This window comes from Ambystoma mexicanum, chromosome 11 (genome assembly GCF_040938575.1).
Source record: "Ambystoma mexicanum isolate Mex_15411 chromosome 11, UKY_AmexF1_1, whole genome shotgun sequence".
Lineage (NCBI taxonomy): Eukaryota > Metazoa > Chordata > Amphibia > Caudata > Ambystomatidae > Ambystoma > Ambystoma mexicanum.
In genome coordinates, this window is record NC_090934.1 from 1080933642 (window position 1) to 1080951724 (window position 18083).

Below are 18083 nucleotides of genomic sequence, written 5' to 3' on the forward strand. Positions count from 1 at the left end.
ACCTGAGGCGTGCCTTTGTCTTTGCCATCCCCTGGTGCCCTTTGTGGGCGAGCTGCAGCACTTTGCCCACCAGTACCCTTGGAATCACGATTTGGTGGCCCCTCAGCAGGAGACCGTCCTCTGCCACCGACAGCTCATGGCGTGCCCTCCAGAGCGCTTGCAGGTCCTTTTGCGCGCCGTCATCCCTTCGGGAGTTGTTCATGAGGCCCTCGCGCCATTCCCCGCTGGCCATAGCTTCTTTTATTCTCAGGAATGCTTCATCCGCATTGGATTCGTCCGCAATCTCTTGGAACGCTAGGGCGACGGGTAGCGCCGATTCGACCACCAGGTGTATGCCTTCCACGCAGTCCGCTACCTGCAGCGAGTCCCTGGGTCGCCCAGCTCCTGGATGACGGGACAGATAATCCGCGGGGTTGTGTGTGCCCGGACGATACAGCAACTTGACCCCGTACTCCATGAGCAAAAGCATCCATCTCTCTATGCGGGGTGGTGGCTTGGACGATGCTCCTGACATGATTGGGATCAGGGGCTTGTGATCCGACTCAACTACTGGCTTCCCTAGAATGTAAATCCGAAAATGCTTGCAGCCCCATAATATGGCCAAGGCCTCACGCTCAATTTGTGAATAGCGCCTCTCATTCTCGGTGAGAGCCTTGCTGGCGTAGGCAATGGGTCGCATGGTCCCATGAGGGTCTGCCTGCATGAGAACTGCTCCCAGTCCTACCGGGCTGGCGTCGACCACGATCTCTGACTCCCGGTCTGGGTTGAAATAAGCCATGGTCTCTTGCGCCGACAGGGCGTTCTTGATGGCGATGAACGCCCTCTGTTCCTTCCCGGTCCAGGCCACGTCATTTCTAGTGAGTGCCCGCAGGGGTTCCGACAAGGAGGCCAAGTCGCGAATAAATCGTCCACAGTAATTGAGCATCCCCAGGAAGCTCCTTATTTCTGTGGGGGACCCCGGCGGGGCTGCCTCTTGAATGTCCTTCACCTTCTCTGGGGAGATGCCCCAGGCGTGAAACACGAACCCAAAAAATTCCAGCCTGTCCTTCAGGAATTCATATTTTTTTTGTGTAGGGTCAGTCCTAGGCTGAGCAATCTCTCGAGGGTGTTCTCTAGGCGCTTCAGGTGCTCTGCTTCTGACCTAGCAAACACCAGGATGTCGTCCGACATGTTGATTACCCCCTTGAGTCCCGACAGGGCCCCCCTGATGGCATTTTGGAAGACTTCCGCTGCGGACGAGACCCCGAAACTGAGTCTCTTATAATGGTATAACCCCTCGTGAGTCGTAAAGGTGGTAATGTATCTCGACTCGGGGTGGAGTTCTAGCTGGTGGTAGCCAGATCTCAGGTCCGGCTTCGAGAAGACTCTCGCTCCTTGGAGCTCGCCAACAATGTCATCCAGGGTGGGAGTGAGGTGACGTTCCCTTTTGATTGCCATATTGGGCAACCTAATGTCCACGCAGATGCGGACTGCACCCGGCTGTTTGGGCTTTGGGGCCACCACGATCGGAGAGACCCAAGGGGTAGGGCCTTCCACCCTCTCGATGATGTCTAGGTCGACCAGTGTCTGCAACTCCTTTTCCACCTGTGCCCGCAGGTGGAACGGGATGCGGCGATGCTTGAGCGCCATTGGTCTCACCGACCCATCAATGTGCAGTTGTATGGGGTCGGCTTTTAACTTCCCTATGCCTTGGAAAATCATGTCAAAACGTTGTAGCAGGCGCTCCAGGTCAGCATGATACACCGCAAAAGTGAAGTGCACAAGGTTCAGCGCTTCAGAGGCAGCACAGCTTAAGAGGGAGTGCGGGCTCACGCTTGTGACGAAGAACCTCGCTTTTATCTTGCTGTCCGTGGGACACCGGCACCACGATCACTCCTTGGATGGGAAGTGGCGAGGCTCCCCCAAATGCGTATATCCGCGCTGTGGATTCTGTCAATTCTGGCGGGCCTGGGAGTGCTTCATAATGTTCGGTCGCTAGCACAAAGACCGACGCCCCCGTATCTATGAGGACCGGGGTGGGGACTTCTCCGATGTTTACCGTGCACGTCGGTTGTCGGCTACCTCCGGGGCCCTTGGCGATGCTTGAAATGAAGAAGATTTCTTCCTCTTCCTCCTTTGCGATGTTCATGTCCTGCATGCCTTGCTCAACAGCCGACACGCCCCTCACCCTCTGGGTGTTGCTCCCGCCAACTCTCGCTGGTCCTCTCGAGGCTGCTGCTGGCGCGGTTGCCCTGCACACCCTAGCATAGTGTCCTGGTGTGCCACACCGGCCACAGACCTTCGATTTGGCTGGGCACTCCCCCACGTGCGGCAGGTCATACCCGCAGCAGGGGCATGACAGAGCACTGCCCGATGCTGGAGGGCCATCTTCTCTCTTTGTTGTCCATCTCACCCTCCCTGGAGCAGAGCGTCCGATCGCGAATGCCTCTTCCCCCTTTCCAGAGTGCGTGGCTGCATCCATCTTCGCCCCCTGGCCTCTGCCAGTTCATAGGCTCTCCCAGTGTCCAAAATCTGCTGCAGGATCAACCCAGGCTCCCTGAAAACTTGCCTCCTCAGCTTCCCCGAACTGCACCCTTGCAGCAACTGGTTGCGAACCATCTCCTCTTCGTTCACCCACCTGCAGGACCTTGCTAGGTGCCTCAGCCGCGCGCAGAACTGTTCCAGCGATTCTTCTTCCAGCTGCTTCTCGGCGCACATGACAAATCTGTCACGTTTGCCATGGGAAGAAAATGGTCTCGAAGAGCTTGCTTCACGGCGTCGTATGTGACCACCGGGATGTTGAGAGAGTCATGTATTCTGTGGATCTCCATCCCTGCTGAGTACACCATGATGGCGATCCGTTTCCCCCCGAGGCTCTGAAAAACATTACTAGTTTTTTGACCCATAGGAGCCATTTCGGCCCCAATTTGGATGGCAGGCCCGTGGTGTCAAATTCGGGCATGGGGACCAGAGTATTGTGCATCCTGCGTGGGACTGGGGCGAGAGCACCCTCCTCTTCTCCTTCCTCACCCATGGAAGTGTCAAGTACTCACAGGATGTTGTTGTTCACTTCGGGTGACGGGGTGATCCGGCACCCAGGCGAAAAATTGTGGAACCGTCTGATGGGTCCACATGTGAATCAGTGTCCAGCACCCTCACCAGTGTTCTCTTCCTTCTTTTTAAAAAAAAATAAAAATTTGTGCCACAGCCCTGCAGCAGGCTAGAGCTGTGGAAGGTCCCAAAAATTTGCCAAAAGGCTCAGGGGATTGCAGCCGGCGCACGAGCACCCTCCCGGGCCGCAACCGCTGCAATCCACGTGCAAATAAAGATGGCCGCCGGCCGTGCGTGTAAGTCCCTGCCGACACGGAGCAACGTTCTCTTCCTCCAATGCCGTCGGAGCGGAGAACTACTCCGGAGTCGTCCTCGTCGCCAATGTTGGAGTGGTGGGGGCTGGCCAGGGCTCCCACCCGCATTCACACACAGCCACACACTCGCGCCGAAGGAACCACGCCGGAGACGTGTAGTACGCTCGTATCCCCGGCGCCAACTGCCGGAGGACCGTCTTTATTAACATGGCGCATGCCCGACCCTTGGTCCCGCTCGCGCATGCGTACAACGGCGTAGTCACTACGCAACAAGCATCATGGCAATGCTGCTGTGCGCGGTTTGTGACTTGCAGCTGTTGGATTTTTTATAAGTTACCCTATAAAAAAAAAAAAACGGTTGCAAACTGTGCGGCTCCATTTTTCGGAAAGTAAGCTGTAAAATGCATCATTTTTACCCATTAGTTGTTTGTTGCTGATGTAATGATTAGCTTATTACTGACCTAAAAAAAATACATCATCAAATACATCTTCTAAGCGATCATAAGTGTTATGATCGCTTAGACGATGTAGGATAGACCACGCTAGGCGTTTACTCTAATCTGGTCCAGAGCATATGTCGGGTGATAGTATTTCCTGTGATGTCATTAAGTTAAAGATCATGTGATGTATTTTTTTAGGTCATTAATAAGCTAATTATTGTTTTTGAAAATTCAAGAATCCTTCAGCTTTTTGGTAAGAGAATGTTGGAAAGTATGCCTTAACCTCAGCTAGTCAAGTGCACGCAGATTCCGGCTGCTTTCCTCCCAGTCGGCATCGAGTGTCTTGCAGAAACGTTCCCAGTAGCCAACCAAGATCACACAGATTACGGTTGCTTTCCACTACCCATCTTCATTTGGTCCTGCAGAAACTTTCTCGGTATCTTGAAGAAAACGCCCACTTTAATCTCAGTCAGCCAAAAGCATGCAGCTACAATAAATTGCATTGACAGCCGAATTTTTCTCGCTCACTAAATTGCTTCCGAAAATCACATGTCCAATGCTACGTGAATGGTAAGAAACGTGACTAAAGTCACGTGAAGAAGAGTAGGCGGGGCGTTGTTAGGGCCGTTTCTCGGATAGGAACTGCTGCACACTACCTAGTCCTTCCTCCATGATCCTCTTCCTAAGCACGTAGACGTCCTACGTGCACATGTCACGACGACTTAAAGGCAGAAATACGTGAAATACGTCATAACGGTTTAAAGGCATTTCAGAAAGGGTCGGGGAAACTTTTAAACGAACACACTATGCTATCGGGTCTCGTAGGGACTTTAAATGTATGTTTCAATTGATAATGAAAGCAACATAAGTCCTCTCTTTACAAGACGCTCCTGTTCAGTTTCCAGGCAGCATCAGGTGAGTGCACGGGGCGCCTTCGCTCTTGTAATGAATATTATATGCATTCAAGTCGCATTCATTAACTTCGCTCATTCGCACGCCTTTGTTATGTTATATTGGTTAGAGGAGTCCTTTTGCAACCTCTTGAAATGCAAGTTGAAGTGAGAGGCTGAAGCTGTACTTCGTTGTATTGTACGCATCCCATGTTGAAATTAAAAGTTGTAAGTACGGAACTTTCTAAGCATCTGGTTTTGAAATTACACAGGCCAGCTGTTGTAGACACCGTAGCTGCTCTGACGCTAATTTACGGTGCAGACAGTACAAGCTTGGGATGCTCGCAGGCGCAGTAACTGCTGTGCAGCTACTACACAGACCGTGGCACTGGCTGATGATTGCAAACGTACTACTGTCTCCAGTGCCTACTCTGAAAGTAATAATTCCCCGGGGCTAATGGCTGCAGATTCGGTGCTTTCTCTGGGTCCTATAGGTCTAATAGCTGCAGACACAGAAACAACATCCCGATGAATAGCAGCAGACCAACGCATGGCTGGAGCGAATGAGTGCAGACACAATACCTGCTCTGGAGATGACTTCCGATACAGTACTACCTGCTCATCAGCTGCATCTGACAATACGTGCGCTGGGGCAAATAATTACTTGACACAGTACCGAATTTGGGATACCGATTCCAGACCCAGTACCTTCCCTGGAACTAATGACGTTCGATACAGTACCTGCTAATCCGTTATGTATGACACAATACCTGCCCTGGGGCTTATAACCACAGACCCCATACCTGCTCTGCGAGAATGATGGCATGCACAGTACGTACTCTAGGGCTAACGATTCCAGTCAGTATCTGCTCACAACACCTGCCCCCGAGCAATCTGGGGTTAATGACTGCAGAAACAGTAAAAACCCCATGCACCCTTTCCTTCCTGTGTCCTTTCCCATTCCCCTCTGACACCTTGAACCACACTTTCTGAAATGAACGTACCGCGTAAAGAAGTGATCAGTAGGGATAAACCATTGTCCTACGATTTTCAAAACCTGTTTGGTGCAACTGATGGGATACTCATTCACTTGACTTGCCCCAAAAAGGTGGTTAACCGCGCAGTAAGGACATTTAAATGTGTGCATCATAGGTGTGCACATTGAGGGGCTCCTTTTCCACCAAATGCACCACCCAGAGGGTGGAAAGTGGGTTCTGGGCATTTTCAAGTAAATCCCGATTTTTCAAAAGAGGCTTACTCTTCAAAGCACAGGGAAAAACAAATATTTCCCTGTTACTATTTGGAACAGGTGAATGGGGATATAAAATGTATGGGAAGGTCACGTCTGAGCCTCTCATGTAATGCTGGAGTGCATGCTGTGTGTAAATGAGCGAGTGAATGTTGAGTCAAAGAATGTGTATTTGTGCTGGGCCAGAGAGCTGATTTTGTCTGGTAGATGGCTCCCGGTCCTAAGTTTCGATGAGTGGGCAGCTCTCTCGCCAGCCGGTGTAGGCCCTTGCACCATTTGAGAGCCCCCCCCCCCCCACCCACCCATAGTCCTCATCTCCTTTAGAAACCTCAGCCATATCTCCTCCCAGCTTCCTGTGAAGGCATCCTCCCCAAGTGGTGCAAGTACTCGCCCCAGCGATCTCAATTTCCTCGGGCACCATGCGGCCTGCGAGTCGTGATGCAATGTCCAGTCCGAGAGAAACCTTTGGTGATCTCCTTGAATCGACTAGGTCACCCACTCCAGTGCCACAAAGTTACAGATTTGACTAATCCATTTGTGTTCTCTGGGGGCAGCTTTTTGTTTCCATTGGTGTGCCACCACAAATGTTGCCGCCACGATCAGGATGATGTATGTCTTTCTTTGAGCTTTTGAAGGTAGATTTTCCAGAACCCCGCCAGTTCCCAGGATGGCCATCTTGTACTATTCATTGCTGCACGGACCATGTCCCAATAAGGCTTCTGACTGGGCATTCCCACGAAATGTTTCCGAAATCCTCCTTCCTCATCTCCTCCAGCAGAGCGCTGACATAGTTAAGTAGAATTTTTATGTAGTTTTTCTAGGGTGAGAAGTCATTGGACCATTATCTTAACCCGCGTTTCCTGAATCTGGATGGCCTGTGTGAGCTTGGGATTATCTGCCCATAACTGAGTCCAAATTTCCCCCTCCAGCGGCTGCCCCACTGCTCCATATAATGCTATGCATGGCTCCTTGCCCCTTCTGCTGTAATCTCATACAACGCTCTTACCAAATGTCTGTCCATCGTTAAGAACCGTTCAAAGGGCGTGAGATCCCTGGTGGCCGCTGACTTGACCATTGGGTTTGTAAGCCAGAGCCTCACTTGAGAGTAGCGATAGCTCTCGGAAGTCCTGCTTTCACTGTGCAAAGGATTTCATGTTCTGACCTGAGAACATTTAACAGTTTGCGGTACCCTGCTGCCTCCACCCATTTAAGGCACCCCTTTCCATACACAGCATGAATTGGGGATTCCTAAACAGCGACGTCAGTGTCAAGTTCACCCTCCTCACAAGCTCATCACATGAATCCCCCACTGGGGCCCCTATCCTGCTACTGTACATGTTTGCAGTTCTATCCCCCTTGGGTCACCACAACACCTTGTCCAGTGGTGAGCCCACCACCGCTTTGTCCATTCGACACCAGACCTTCCTGCAATCGCCCCTTAACCAATCCCAGATCACTCTGATTTGAGCCGGAAGTTTGGCGCTCCCAGCCTCTCTTGCTTCTGAGAGACATTGTCATCTGCATAGCTACCCTGGGTCTCTTGCGGCTCCAAATAAATGACCCCACATGTATTTGAAGGGCCCTGAAGAAAGCTTGGGAAGAAACCCACTGGCAGGGGCATGATATAGTACTGAATTTTTGGCAAAATCACAATTTTAAGGGCATTTATCCTCCCCAACCAGGATATTGATAAGGGCACCCATTCCGCCAGGAGCCGGTGCAACTTTTCTGCTAAAGGCGGGTAGTTAACAAGGTAAAGAGCACCCAGAGAACCAGTAATCTGGACCCCCAAATATCTAATGCTGGTTTCCGCCCATCTATAGAGTAAAATACCCTGCAATTCCTGTACCTTTTCTTAGGGGACCGTCAAGTTTAATAACTCTTGACTTGTGGGAATCCCCACTCCCCTCCCCCCAGCCCCCTCCTACTAATGCTGGTCAAGAGCGGCTCCAGATGGATGGCGTATAAGAGCAGGGAGAGTGGGCAGCCTTGCTTAGTGCCTCGTGATACCTTGATCCTCTGGGAAAGTTGCATGTTGATTGCCAGGTGCAAGTATGGAGTTCGGTAGTTAGCTCTTACCATTTGAAAGGAATTTAGAACCGAATCCCATAACCTCCATGGTATGGAAGAGGAATGGCCATTCGACCCGGTCGACTGCCTTCCCTTCATCCAACACAAGGCATACATTAGTATTTAAGAATTGATTAGCAGCGTTTGCTAAAATGTTCTTGATTAGCAAACAAACCAATTTGATTAGCAATGTTACTCATATTTCACTAGAAGTTACTTGTACCCAAGAAATAAAATGAGCATCAATAGAGCAGTTTTATGTACCGCTGAAGTAAGATGACTCAGGCCTTGAAAATCCTTCAAAATGCTGCTAGACCTGCAGGTCGAGTAACTTACGTTTACCTTGACCCAAGAGAAATTCTCTAGACCCATGGCAATGGATGCTAAAAAATGCAAATGTGTTTTCTGTAAAATGGTATGTCACCCCAAACCCACTTTATTTGTGGCACACTGTGGCAACCCAGTGGTCAACAATGCACAGTGAAACGTATTTGACATTTACTTCAGAGTCCATGTTAAATAAAAGTTTCAAACACCCCCTGCAAGTGTTACTCACTCTTCATAAAATTAACTCAACTATGCCAGTGTGCGCAAGGAGTTTACCAGCCCTGGATCAGTGTCTGTAAAATGTAAAAGGTTAGCTGCATGAATAGATACAAATAAATATAATTAAAGAAGGCCCTGAAAACAGTTTGGCCAGCTCTCCCGCAGGTGCTAATATATAATGCAATCATTCATAGCGCAAAGGAGCGATGGAGGCTAAATACAGTGTAGGGTACTGCAGTGGATCTGTATATGTACAGACTGGATGGAAGTATGGATCACTACTTTGCGTAAACATTAGTTGGCGTGTGTATTTATTTTGTATTCCTACTTTCTTTCTTCTTACGTAGAGTGGCTGAAGTAGCAGGCAACAAACTTGGAAAACTAGGTGGAATATTGTAGTTACAGCCATCTCACTTTCAGGGTAGCTGGTAATACAGCAATAAGATAGAATGTCAATAAGGGAGCTCATGGATTAAAGGCATGGTCTAGTAAAACATTTTATTTAAAAAAATAGGCAACATAAAAAAAATACTAGCATTCTCTTTTTTAAAACTTCCTATGTAAAATTCTGAGCTATTCAAGCTCAAAATGCGCAAAAGCAAGCACATGGGTGCATCCATTTTGTGAAATGGAGGCCCTCCTGTGCTGGCTTTTGCTTTTGCGGCACTAATGAAGGAAAAGCCAGCCAGCTGTAGTAAACAAAAGCTACCGCTGGGTGGCTTTCCCTTCATTAGTGCTGTACGCAGAGGACGCGGACCGCAGAGGACGCGGACCGCAGACCAGAGCAGGAAAGCTGCAGCTGAATCTCGGTAAGTGCTATTTGTTTATTTAAAAAAAAAAAAATAAGCAGCACTAGCTGCGTTTTTTTTTTTCTAGGTTTTCCGGGCTGGAGGATCCCGGAAAACTTAGAAATAAAACCGCAGCTTTAAAAATGTTGTATTTATGTTTGCGGTCGCTTTTGAAGCGACCGCAAACATAAATACAACGTTATTGTGTTGGAAAACGCTGCGGTTTTTCTTTCCAAGTTTCTCAGGCTCCTCCGGCTTGGAGGAGCCTGAGAAACTCGGAAAGAAAAACCGCCGCGTTTTCCAACACAACCGCATTTTTTCTGCCTGAATCTGCTTTCCCATCATCATTTAGGCAGAAACGCAGCATTTCCCATTTGGGTCTCTCGGGCTCCCCACGGGGAGCCCGAGAGCCCCAAATGAAAAATCAGCTGTAGGTAGAAACACTACGCGGCATGTAAACATAACCGCGTTGTGTTTCTGCCTGCTGTGGCTTTCACTTTGGGTCTCTGGTGCTCCTGCTGTGGCTTTCACTTTGGGTCTCCGGTGCTCCCCTGGGAGCACCGGAGACCCAAAGTAAACTCGGAAAGAAAAACCGCAGCGTTTTCCAACACAATAACGTTGTATTTATGTTTGCTGTCGCTTCAAAAGCGACCACAAACATAAATACAATGTTTTTAAAGCTGCGGTTTTATTTCTAAGTTTTCCGGGCTCCTCCAGCCTGGAAAACTTAGAAAAAAAAAACGCAGCTAGTGCTTATTTAAAAAAAAAAAAAAAATAAATGGCACTTACCGAGATCCAGCTGCAGCTTTCTTGCTCTGGTCTCCGGTCCACGACCTCCGCGTACAGCACTAATGAAGGGAAAGCCACCCAGCGGTAGCTTTTGTTTACTACAGCTGGCTGGCTTTTCCTTCATTAGTGCCGCAAAAGCCAGCACAGGAGGGCCTCCATTTCACAAAATGGATGCGCCCAGGTGCTTGCTTTTGCGAATTTTGAGCTTGAATAGCTCAAAATTTTACATAGGAAGTTTTAAAAAAGAGAATGCTAGTTTTATTTTTTTTATGTTGCCTATCTATTTTTTAAATACAATTTTTTTACTAGACCATGCCTTTAAGCACCAGTTTAGGGTTCGAAAATGCTGTAAGCTATTTAGCTCCTGCTTCTACCCCAAGAGAGCCTGGTTCGCTTAAAACCAACTGTTACTAGGAGCTACCTTTATCTCACCAGGCCAACTTGTGCCTTAGAAATATGCATGTGACATTAACTAAGGGTTTGGGAATATAAATAAAGATGAATTGGTACACATCTAGGACACACGCATTTAAATATAATGGATTATACATAACGGGCAAAAAGTTAAAATGTGGATCTCATGTGATTAGATTAGCAGTGCACCATGTATTCTCTTCTGGTTCCCCAGAGGTAGCTCCTGCCTTCGGGGTGATTCCGAATACCCAGGAGCTGATATTACTTGCTGCTCACTGAGTCTTAATTCTTCTCTGCAGTTGCACAGATGTATGTAGCCAGCAGGTCACAGAACCAGGCCTGCCATCAAGAGCATCTGTCTGCAAGATAACGTACATTTTCAAAAGGGTTTGCTCAGCAATACGATGCATCTTCCCCAACAAAATGAAATGCAGTTAACAATATGGGATTTAGATACACTAACCTAAACTTTTTACTTTAAAGTATGGAGACAATGCAGTGTTTTACAGTAGTGCTACAGTAATTATGCATTATGTAACAACTTAAAGGAATGGAATTGCTGTCTTTGAAAACTTTTTTTGAATTTTTTTTTTACAGAAGTTAACTTACTGGTCTTTGCTAGAGAGGTTATTAACTTTAATAAAAGTATGACCCCCAATATTTCTGGTTTAATTATTTGAAGAAAAATAAATCTTTCCTAGCACTTCAATAGAGGCCTTTGGCTCAAAGAGTGGAGATTACTTTTGCACTCTCTCCATTATTCCCTTTGAACTTGCAGTGAACAGAGAAAAGAGGGTGGGCAAACTAGGAATGCAGGGCGGGCGGTGCTTTAATTGAACAGGGTAACTTAAATAGCTACATTTGATACACAAGTGTGATGTTAATTGGCAAACCTACAGAATTGTACAGCAAAAGGAAATTGATATACAACACTGCTGATTATATGGCTTGCAACACTAGTTTGAGTGCAGGGGTTCTAGATTTTATTTATTTTTTCAATCCGATGACCGACCCGCCGAATGTTATGGCTGCCTATGCCTAACAAATCCCGATTGGTCGGGATCAGTTTGGGGAGGAGCTTATATAGGCCTGATGGCAGAACCTTGGTAGATCTTTGTGTCTAGTTTAATCCGGAGAAATTAGCCGGTACAAACCGCATAGTGACATCCTTACCTGGCTTTGGGAGCAGCACAGACTTGGCTACTTCATTGTCAGGATGATACACCCTGGGGTAAGCGGAGCATTGGTGCCTCTCCAAAGGTTTGTAGAAACATGCGGGAAAGCTGCTCCAGGCCTTTCCTGATGGCAAGACAACTATAGCCACCCTTACGTCTTGGGAGTAATGTCTCCCTCAAGTTCTTCTCATTCTTGAGGAGTGATCTTGAGGAGAGGGCACTGGGACAGTGATTCCCTTTTGGGGTTCCTCATCAGGGGAATCTGATGTGTACACGGATGAATAATATTCAAAGAAGACCGAAATTGTCAGGTAGAGCAGTGCTTTCTTGCCCCCTGTGAGCCCACCCCCCGCAGTTATGTTAAGTATTGTCCTCAATGCTTCTTTTTTCCTAATCAACCTAGCTAGCAGTTGTTACACCTTATTGGCTTTGACATAATACCTCTGTTGGAGGTAGAGCAATTACCGCTCTTTAGCTCTAGTCTGCAAACCATCTAAATGCCCCCTAATCAGCCGAGATTCCCCTTGCAGCATACTCCCCGCGTTATTTGCCATTTGAGCCATTATTTGTTTAAGTTTAGCTTCCAATTCCTCCTGTAAGAGACCTAGTTGTTTGTCCCTCTAACACTTCATTGCAATGAGCTCCCCCCTCAATGCAGCGCTAAACGCGTCCCACACCACCTGGTCACGTAGACCCTTTGTTGCGTTAAGTGCAAAGTAATCCATGATTTTATCCTTTGTTTTCACATAGGACTCCATACTTAAGGATGTGTCTTAGGAACATCACAGCCAAAGGCCTGGTTCGTTCTGCCCCATATTTCAGGTAATCGTTATGGGCGCATGGTCTGACTGGGCAATCAATTCTAGCTCTATACCCGCGACACTACCCAATAGTGACCTAGAAATCCAGGCGTAATCTATCCTTCAGGATCTATGAATGTGGGAATAAAAGGTGTAGCCCTCTTGGTTCCTTCCAGCCATCTACCAACACCAATTGAACCACGTGTTCCTTCAAGCAGGCAGATGGCGCCACCTGGTTGTGGAATACCCTTGCACTCCTCTCTTCTCTTGGGCCCCACGTCGGATTAAAGTCACTTAACAATATTGTCTGCCCTTTGGCAAAAGTCTCCAATTTTGTCAGTGTTGCCTGCAAGAACCTATCTTGCCCCGTTTAGGGGGCATAGATTGCTGCCACTGTATTGAATTGGAACAGATGGTGGTACCCTTTGATTTTCATCTTATGCCTGTCTCTGTTCTGAACGTGTATCTGTTGGAGGGCTAGAATTCCGACTTCTCCCTGCCCCAAGAACTGTTCCGCCGTCCTTCTCTTAGCTGGGGAATTAAGCCCTCTGACGTTTAGGGAGGTCACTCGAAGCACTTCCCTCTTTCCCATGGTCATTTTACCGTGCGGCTCACACTAAAGATGAGCGGCTGCCGTTGGGATCTCCCGAATTCCTGTCTTCCTTCAGCCTCACACTCCCTCCCAACCTCCTGTCTGGGTGGGGTCAGCTAGCCTCTAGCTCCCCCCGACCCTCCGCTTCTGGAATTGAGCCCTTGTAACAACCCAGAGTAAACCTGTGCTGGTCCCCCTATACCCATGTAGATAAACCAAGACTTTCTGTACCACCCACCTCCCCCTGGGTTTCCCTAACTACTTCTCCCAGGTGGGCTACAACATTCCTTTCGGTAACACCTCTTTTCCCTCAGTGTGGCGCTCCTGTGTCGATGCGTGTGTGGGCACCTTCTACTCCTGCCCCCCGTCAGGGGTTTAACCGGGCCCCTTAGGCCCCATTTCTTTGAGCCACTTGTCGAAAACTGTCCTTTCCCCCTCCTCCCCATTTTCCTCTTGAGCGGTTCTCTCGCCATTCTTTGTTCTTGTCCTGGTGACCCTTCGTCCTCCATCTTTAGGACCCGTACCTTCCTCGCAGGTGGTGACCCCATTGTTTCCCTTCCCATCGAACAGTAGTCCAAAGTGAAATGTCCCTTTGTAGCTTATGTCTGCCCGCATTAGGGCGCGCACCACCAGAGCCATCATCCTACGCTTCGCCAGGTTGGTTTGGGCTAGCTCCTAGAATAGCTGAAGTTCCAAGGAGCTGATTGATCAGGCCCTCTTGGCAGTCACCAGTACCTTCTTCTGCCCGTACTTGTGTAAGGTCATCCCTTAAATCTTTGGGTCTGGCCCCTGGCTCCCCCTCTTGGCCCCACTCTGTGTAGGCGGTCCAGCTCTATCCCTAACAAGTAGTCCACCTCCAGCAGGTCAGCAAACACTTGCTGCGCCATTGTGCTTAGATGCCAACGCCTCAGCAAGGCCTTTTAATCTGAAGTTGGATCTTCTCGACAGGTTTTAAAGTTCTTCGCTCTGGGTCTCGAGCTCTGCGTGACCCTTGCTAATTGCTCTACCAGCTCGTTGATCTTCCTTGTGTCCTCTGCGACGCTCTCTGCTGCATCGTCAGCTCCTAGTTTTGTTATGTCACCCTTCACCTCCTGCAACGTTTGGGACAGTTCAGCTCGCATCATGCTCCACTGCGATTGAATGGTGTTCACTATCTTGTCCCCAAAATCCTGAAGGCATTGGCGAAGGACTTAATCTTTTGCAGTGTCTACCAGTGCCTCCAAATCCTCTCCTGAACTGGGCTCCTGAACTCCCCCAGCCGGTACCTTGCTGTCCCTGCACCAGAGTTTCTGCATATTGCCCTTCTGTGGTTTCTTCACTGACCTGAGGGCAGCTTGCATGTCCTTCCCCTTGTTTTTGGACATCGTGCGTAGGCAGGTCTGATGGTGGAACCTGCACCTCCTCTTCACTTCTCCCAGATTTCGTGTTGCACCATTCAGACCTCTTCTGGACACTTTAAAAAAAAAAAAAAAACATATCCCTCTGCTGCTTTGTGGGTCCGCCCTTCGTGGAGTGGGGGTTGGAACTCCCCTCTAACTGTGAGCATGTGAGCCACTGTTTGTTTTTCAAATTACCCTCCTCCTGAGCCTGGTGCCAGGATCACTCTGCCCTGAGCCCATCCGAATGGCCTCTCCCTTATTCTTCCTTGCCCACCACAGATGTAGATGGACCCTTTAGCCCTCTATTTGGCCTGGGAGGCCAGGGCCCACTGGTCAGTCTCCTATGCCCGGTGCACCTCATGCTCCCTTATCTCCCTTGCTGTGCTTCTGGATGGGGTTCGCTGGCTGAGTCACTGGTATCCGATCATTACATTGACAACCAAAGCATCGACAGCCAAACCATCTAAAAACAAAAGGCATCTAATGCATTTTTTTTAGATGGTAAAGGGTTTAGTTTAATAAAAACGGGTTATAAAGGTTAAAGGGGGGCTAGTGTGGACCCCATTAAAAAAAAAAAAAAAAAAATGCATTAGATGCTTTTTATTTAGATGTTATGGCATTAGATGCTTTGGCTGTCGATGGAATGACTATAAACCTGAGGCACTATATGCAGCTCCAAAATGTACCTCAAATGGACCTCCAGCCACACCGGCTATAATGCCATAGGTCCTCCCATGGTCTTCTCTGCAAGTACTGGCTTCAAAGCTTGGGCAGGGGACCTCCCACAGTGCGCCCCCCCACTCCTCACCGTCACTATGCTCTAAACTGGTGATCAACGCCTGCTGATCACTGGCCAGCCTCTGCTTGCTTGCACCCTTTCCTTTGGCCAGGGCGCACTCTGACCTGTGATGGGTCTCCCCCAAGAGGGGGTGTCAAGCCCCTCAGTCGCTGCCTTCCTGCCTCTTAACTTTTGCTGTGCGGCCCCTCCCGGGCCTCTTTGCCGCTCTGGGTGCTCTTCTCTACTGCACTGCACAGCTCTCAGCAGTGGGCTACGGGTATGGCCCCTCCGGACCCTCCTGATCTCTCTGAGATACTGTAACGGGCGGCTTGGACCTGCCTTGATCTTCCCGCTGGCACGCCACAAATCCAGACCCAGTGGGGCTCCAATATCACAGGCAGGTCCTTCCTTGTGGGCTCCTCTGCTTTCTGCCACTCTTCCTCGGGTCTCCCCAAGTGGTTCGTCTTGCTCACTGTCTGCGAGTGTCTCTCAGCCTGGCCTGCACAAGCTGCGGGCGCAGTGCCACTGCACCTCAAACACTGTGGAGATGGAAGGCCACACACCCGCCTCTGCTGAGTCCCCCAGCGATCCGGGCTGCTGCACTCCACCACTGCAGCCTACATCGATTTTAAATCCCTGCCTGGGGATGGCTCTCTTAATCCATCTTTGTCTTTGGCCCCAGGGGGTGAGAGCTCCACAATCACACTGCTGGCACCTCAGCGGAAATCTTGGAATACCAATCCTGATGCTCTTTTTAATTGGTTTCCTCATAGATGCAGTACAAAATGCTGTTGCTTTTTAGAAAGGATATGTGCATTTTTTGTGAATGCACTGGCATTTTGGGGCACCCAGTCTAGCCATTCTTTGCTGTGGCATGACATTTCTTTTATTTATTTTTTTACTGGGATTCTATGACCAAGCTAGCATGATTAAGTGTTTAGACTGGCATTTAGGGCAGCCAGTCAAGCCATTTCTAACTGGGGTGGCTTTTTTCACTGGGCATCTAGGGTAAAGCAAACCTGAGCATTATGCATCTACACTGGCTTGCATTGTGCAGTCAGTTTGGACGTGTTTTTTTGTTGTGACAAGACATTTGTAAAGGCAAAGCCAACAGGAGTGTGTGGCAGAGCCACGGTGGGCATGTTTTCTTATAGTATAATTACTGGCATTATGCGCAAAGCAAACATGAATACTGTGTGAATAAATATATGTGAATACTGGCATATATTGTGGTGCAGTCAGCATGGCAATGTATTTATTGTGAGGGTGCTAGGTTTCTGCTTTTGACTGTGATGGCAAAAGAGGGTGCATGGTATGTTTAGGTCTCTGGCTTCCACTTGGCCCAACATAGTCTCAAGCTCTACCCTTGCAACATTGGGGACTGAGGGTGCTGGGTGCCTGCTTTTGACTGGGATGGTAAAAGATTCTCACCCAGTGGGTGCATGCTATGTTTAGGCCTCTTGCTTCCACCCTGGCCTAATATAGTCTCAAACTTAACCCTTGCCAAATTGGTGGTCATTCAGCACAAGTACAACTAAGAAAAAGCTGAATGACAATCTGTATTAGTCTGCATATCATCCTACAAACTCTGTTCTGAAGTAATCAGTAAGTCATCAAGAATAAACTTGTTTCATGGCGATGCTCCTGAAGTAATCAGCAGGTCATCCCCAGATCATCGGGGACAAACGTGCAATTTCTTGAAGTGATGATCAAGTCATCCTAAAATCATCAGGAATAAAGTTTTCTAAAATAGGGATAGTGTTAGCATATTCATTGTCATCCTAAGCTCATCCCCCACCATTCTGAGACATTTGCTGATGACTTTTACAGAGTGACGTCTGATGTGGTAATGACTTCTAGAGTAGTTCGATGATCATCCGATGACTCCAGGATGGTCTCTAAAGTCCTCCTTTAGACGAGGGGAGACAGGGATTTGGCTGGGAAATTTGACAAAGCTGACGTAAAGCTATATCGGGGGCATTTGCGTTGCGATGAAGCGATGTTGGAATAGTTGAGGAGGGCTTTTAAGGTTCCCTGAGTAGGTTACAGATGACTGGTGACAGTCTTGAATGGATCTGTGTCTTTCCGAGGGGTATGGGAAAGATTAGGTGGCAGTGTTTATGAACCACACCCTTGTAATAATAGTGGAGTGAGTGGTCTACTGTTGAATGCTGGAGAGGTTGAGCAGCATGAGGAGTCCCCTTGGTCTAGAACATGAGATGCATCATTGGTAATCTGTATACTTGCTGTGTCTGCATCTTAACCAAAGTTGATAGTTCCAGACAAGGTAATAGATCAGTTGGCATTATTGGACCATGTTGATCAGTGTTAGGAAAGATTTCGTAATTGTAGATAATTTTCCTTCCATGTGTCAACCCCTAAACTTTTTGCTGTTGTTTTTCACCTTGTTCTTGACTTTGCCAGAGAAGTGCAGCCTTCTGCCGCACTCCTCTGGGCTTTCGCTCCTTTCTTACGGGTAAACTGACATGCCCTTAAGACAGTCAGTACCGGGGAACGCTGTTTCCCGTAGTTTCTTTTATCATGTTGCAGCTTTCGTGCAACATGACACAAGAGGGCACTGTAAGCTAAGTTACAGCTCTCTTGGGTCTCTAGCCTTCTACAGGCCCTAGATACTCGTTTAGGATTGTATTTGATCGGTGCAAGTAATTCAGGGACGGGAATGGTGGCAGCGATCGTTTTCTTGTGTTTTGAGCTCCTTTTGGCGTTCTAAGCGCGTTTCTCGCGCTTAACCCAAAATGGTGGCCTGGCTCCTAAAATGGCCAGACCACGAGGCTCCTTTGTCCTGTCCGCTGACCGTCTTGCTCCCTT

At 48.5% G+C, this 18083-nt stretch overlaps 1 protein-coding gene across 2 annotated transcripts in view; it reads left to right on the plus strand.

Annotated features, from left to right (window-relative positions):
* The first annotated feature begins 4522 nt into the window (after positions 1-4522).
* GTF2A2 (general transcription factor IIA subunit 2) overlaps positions 4523-18083 on the plus strand; it is a 273573-nt gene continuing 260012 nt past the window's right edge. The window contains exon 1 of one of the 2 annotated variants that reach the window (XM_069624342.1): positions 4523-4699. The gene's annotated coding sequence lies outside the window, so the exon portion shown is untranslated. The remainder of the gene's footprint in view (positions 4700-18083) is intronic. The other variant, XR_011279783.1, reaches the window with a different exon arrangement.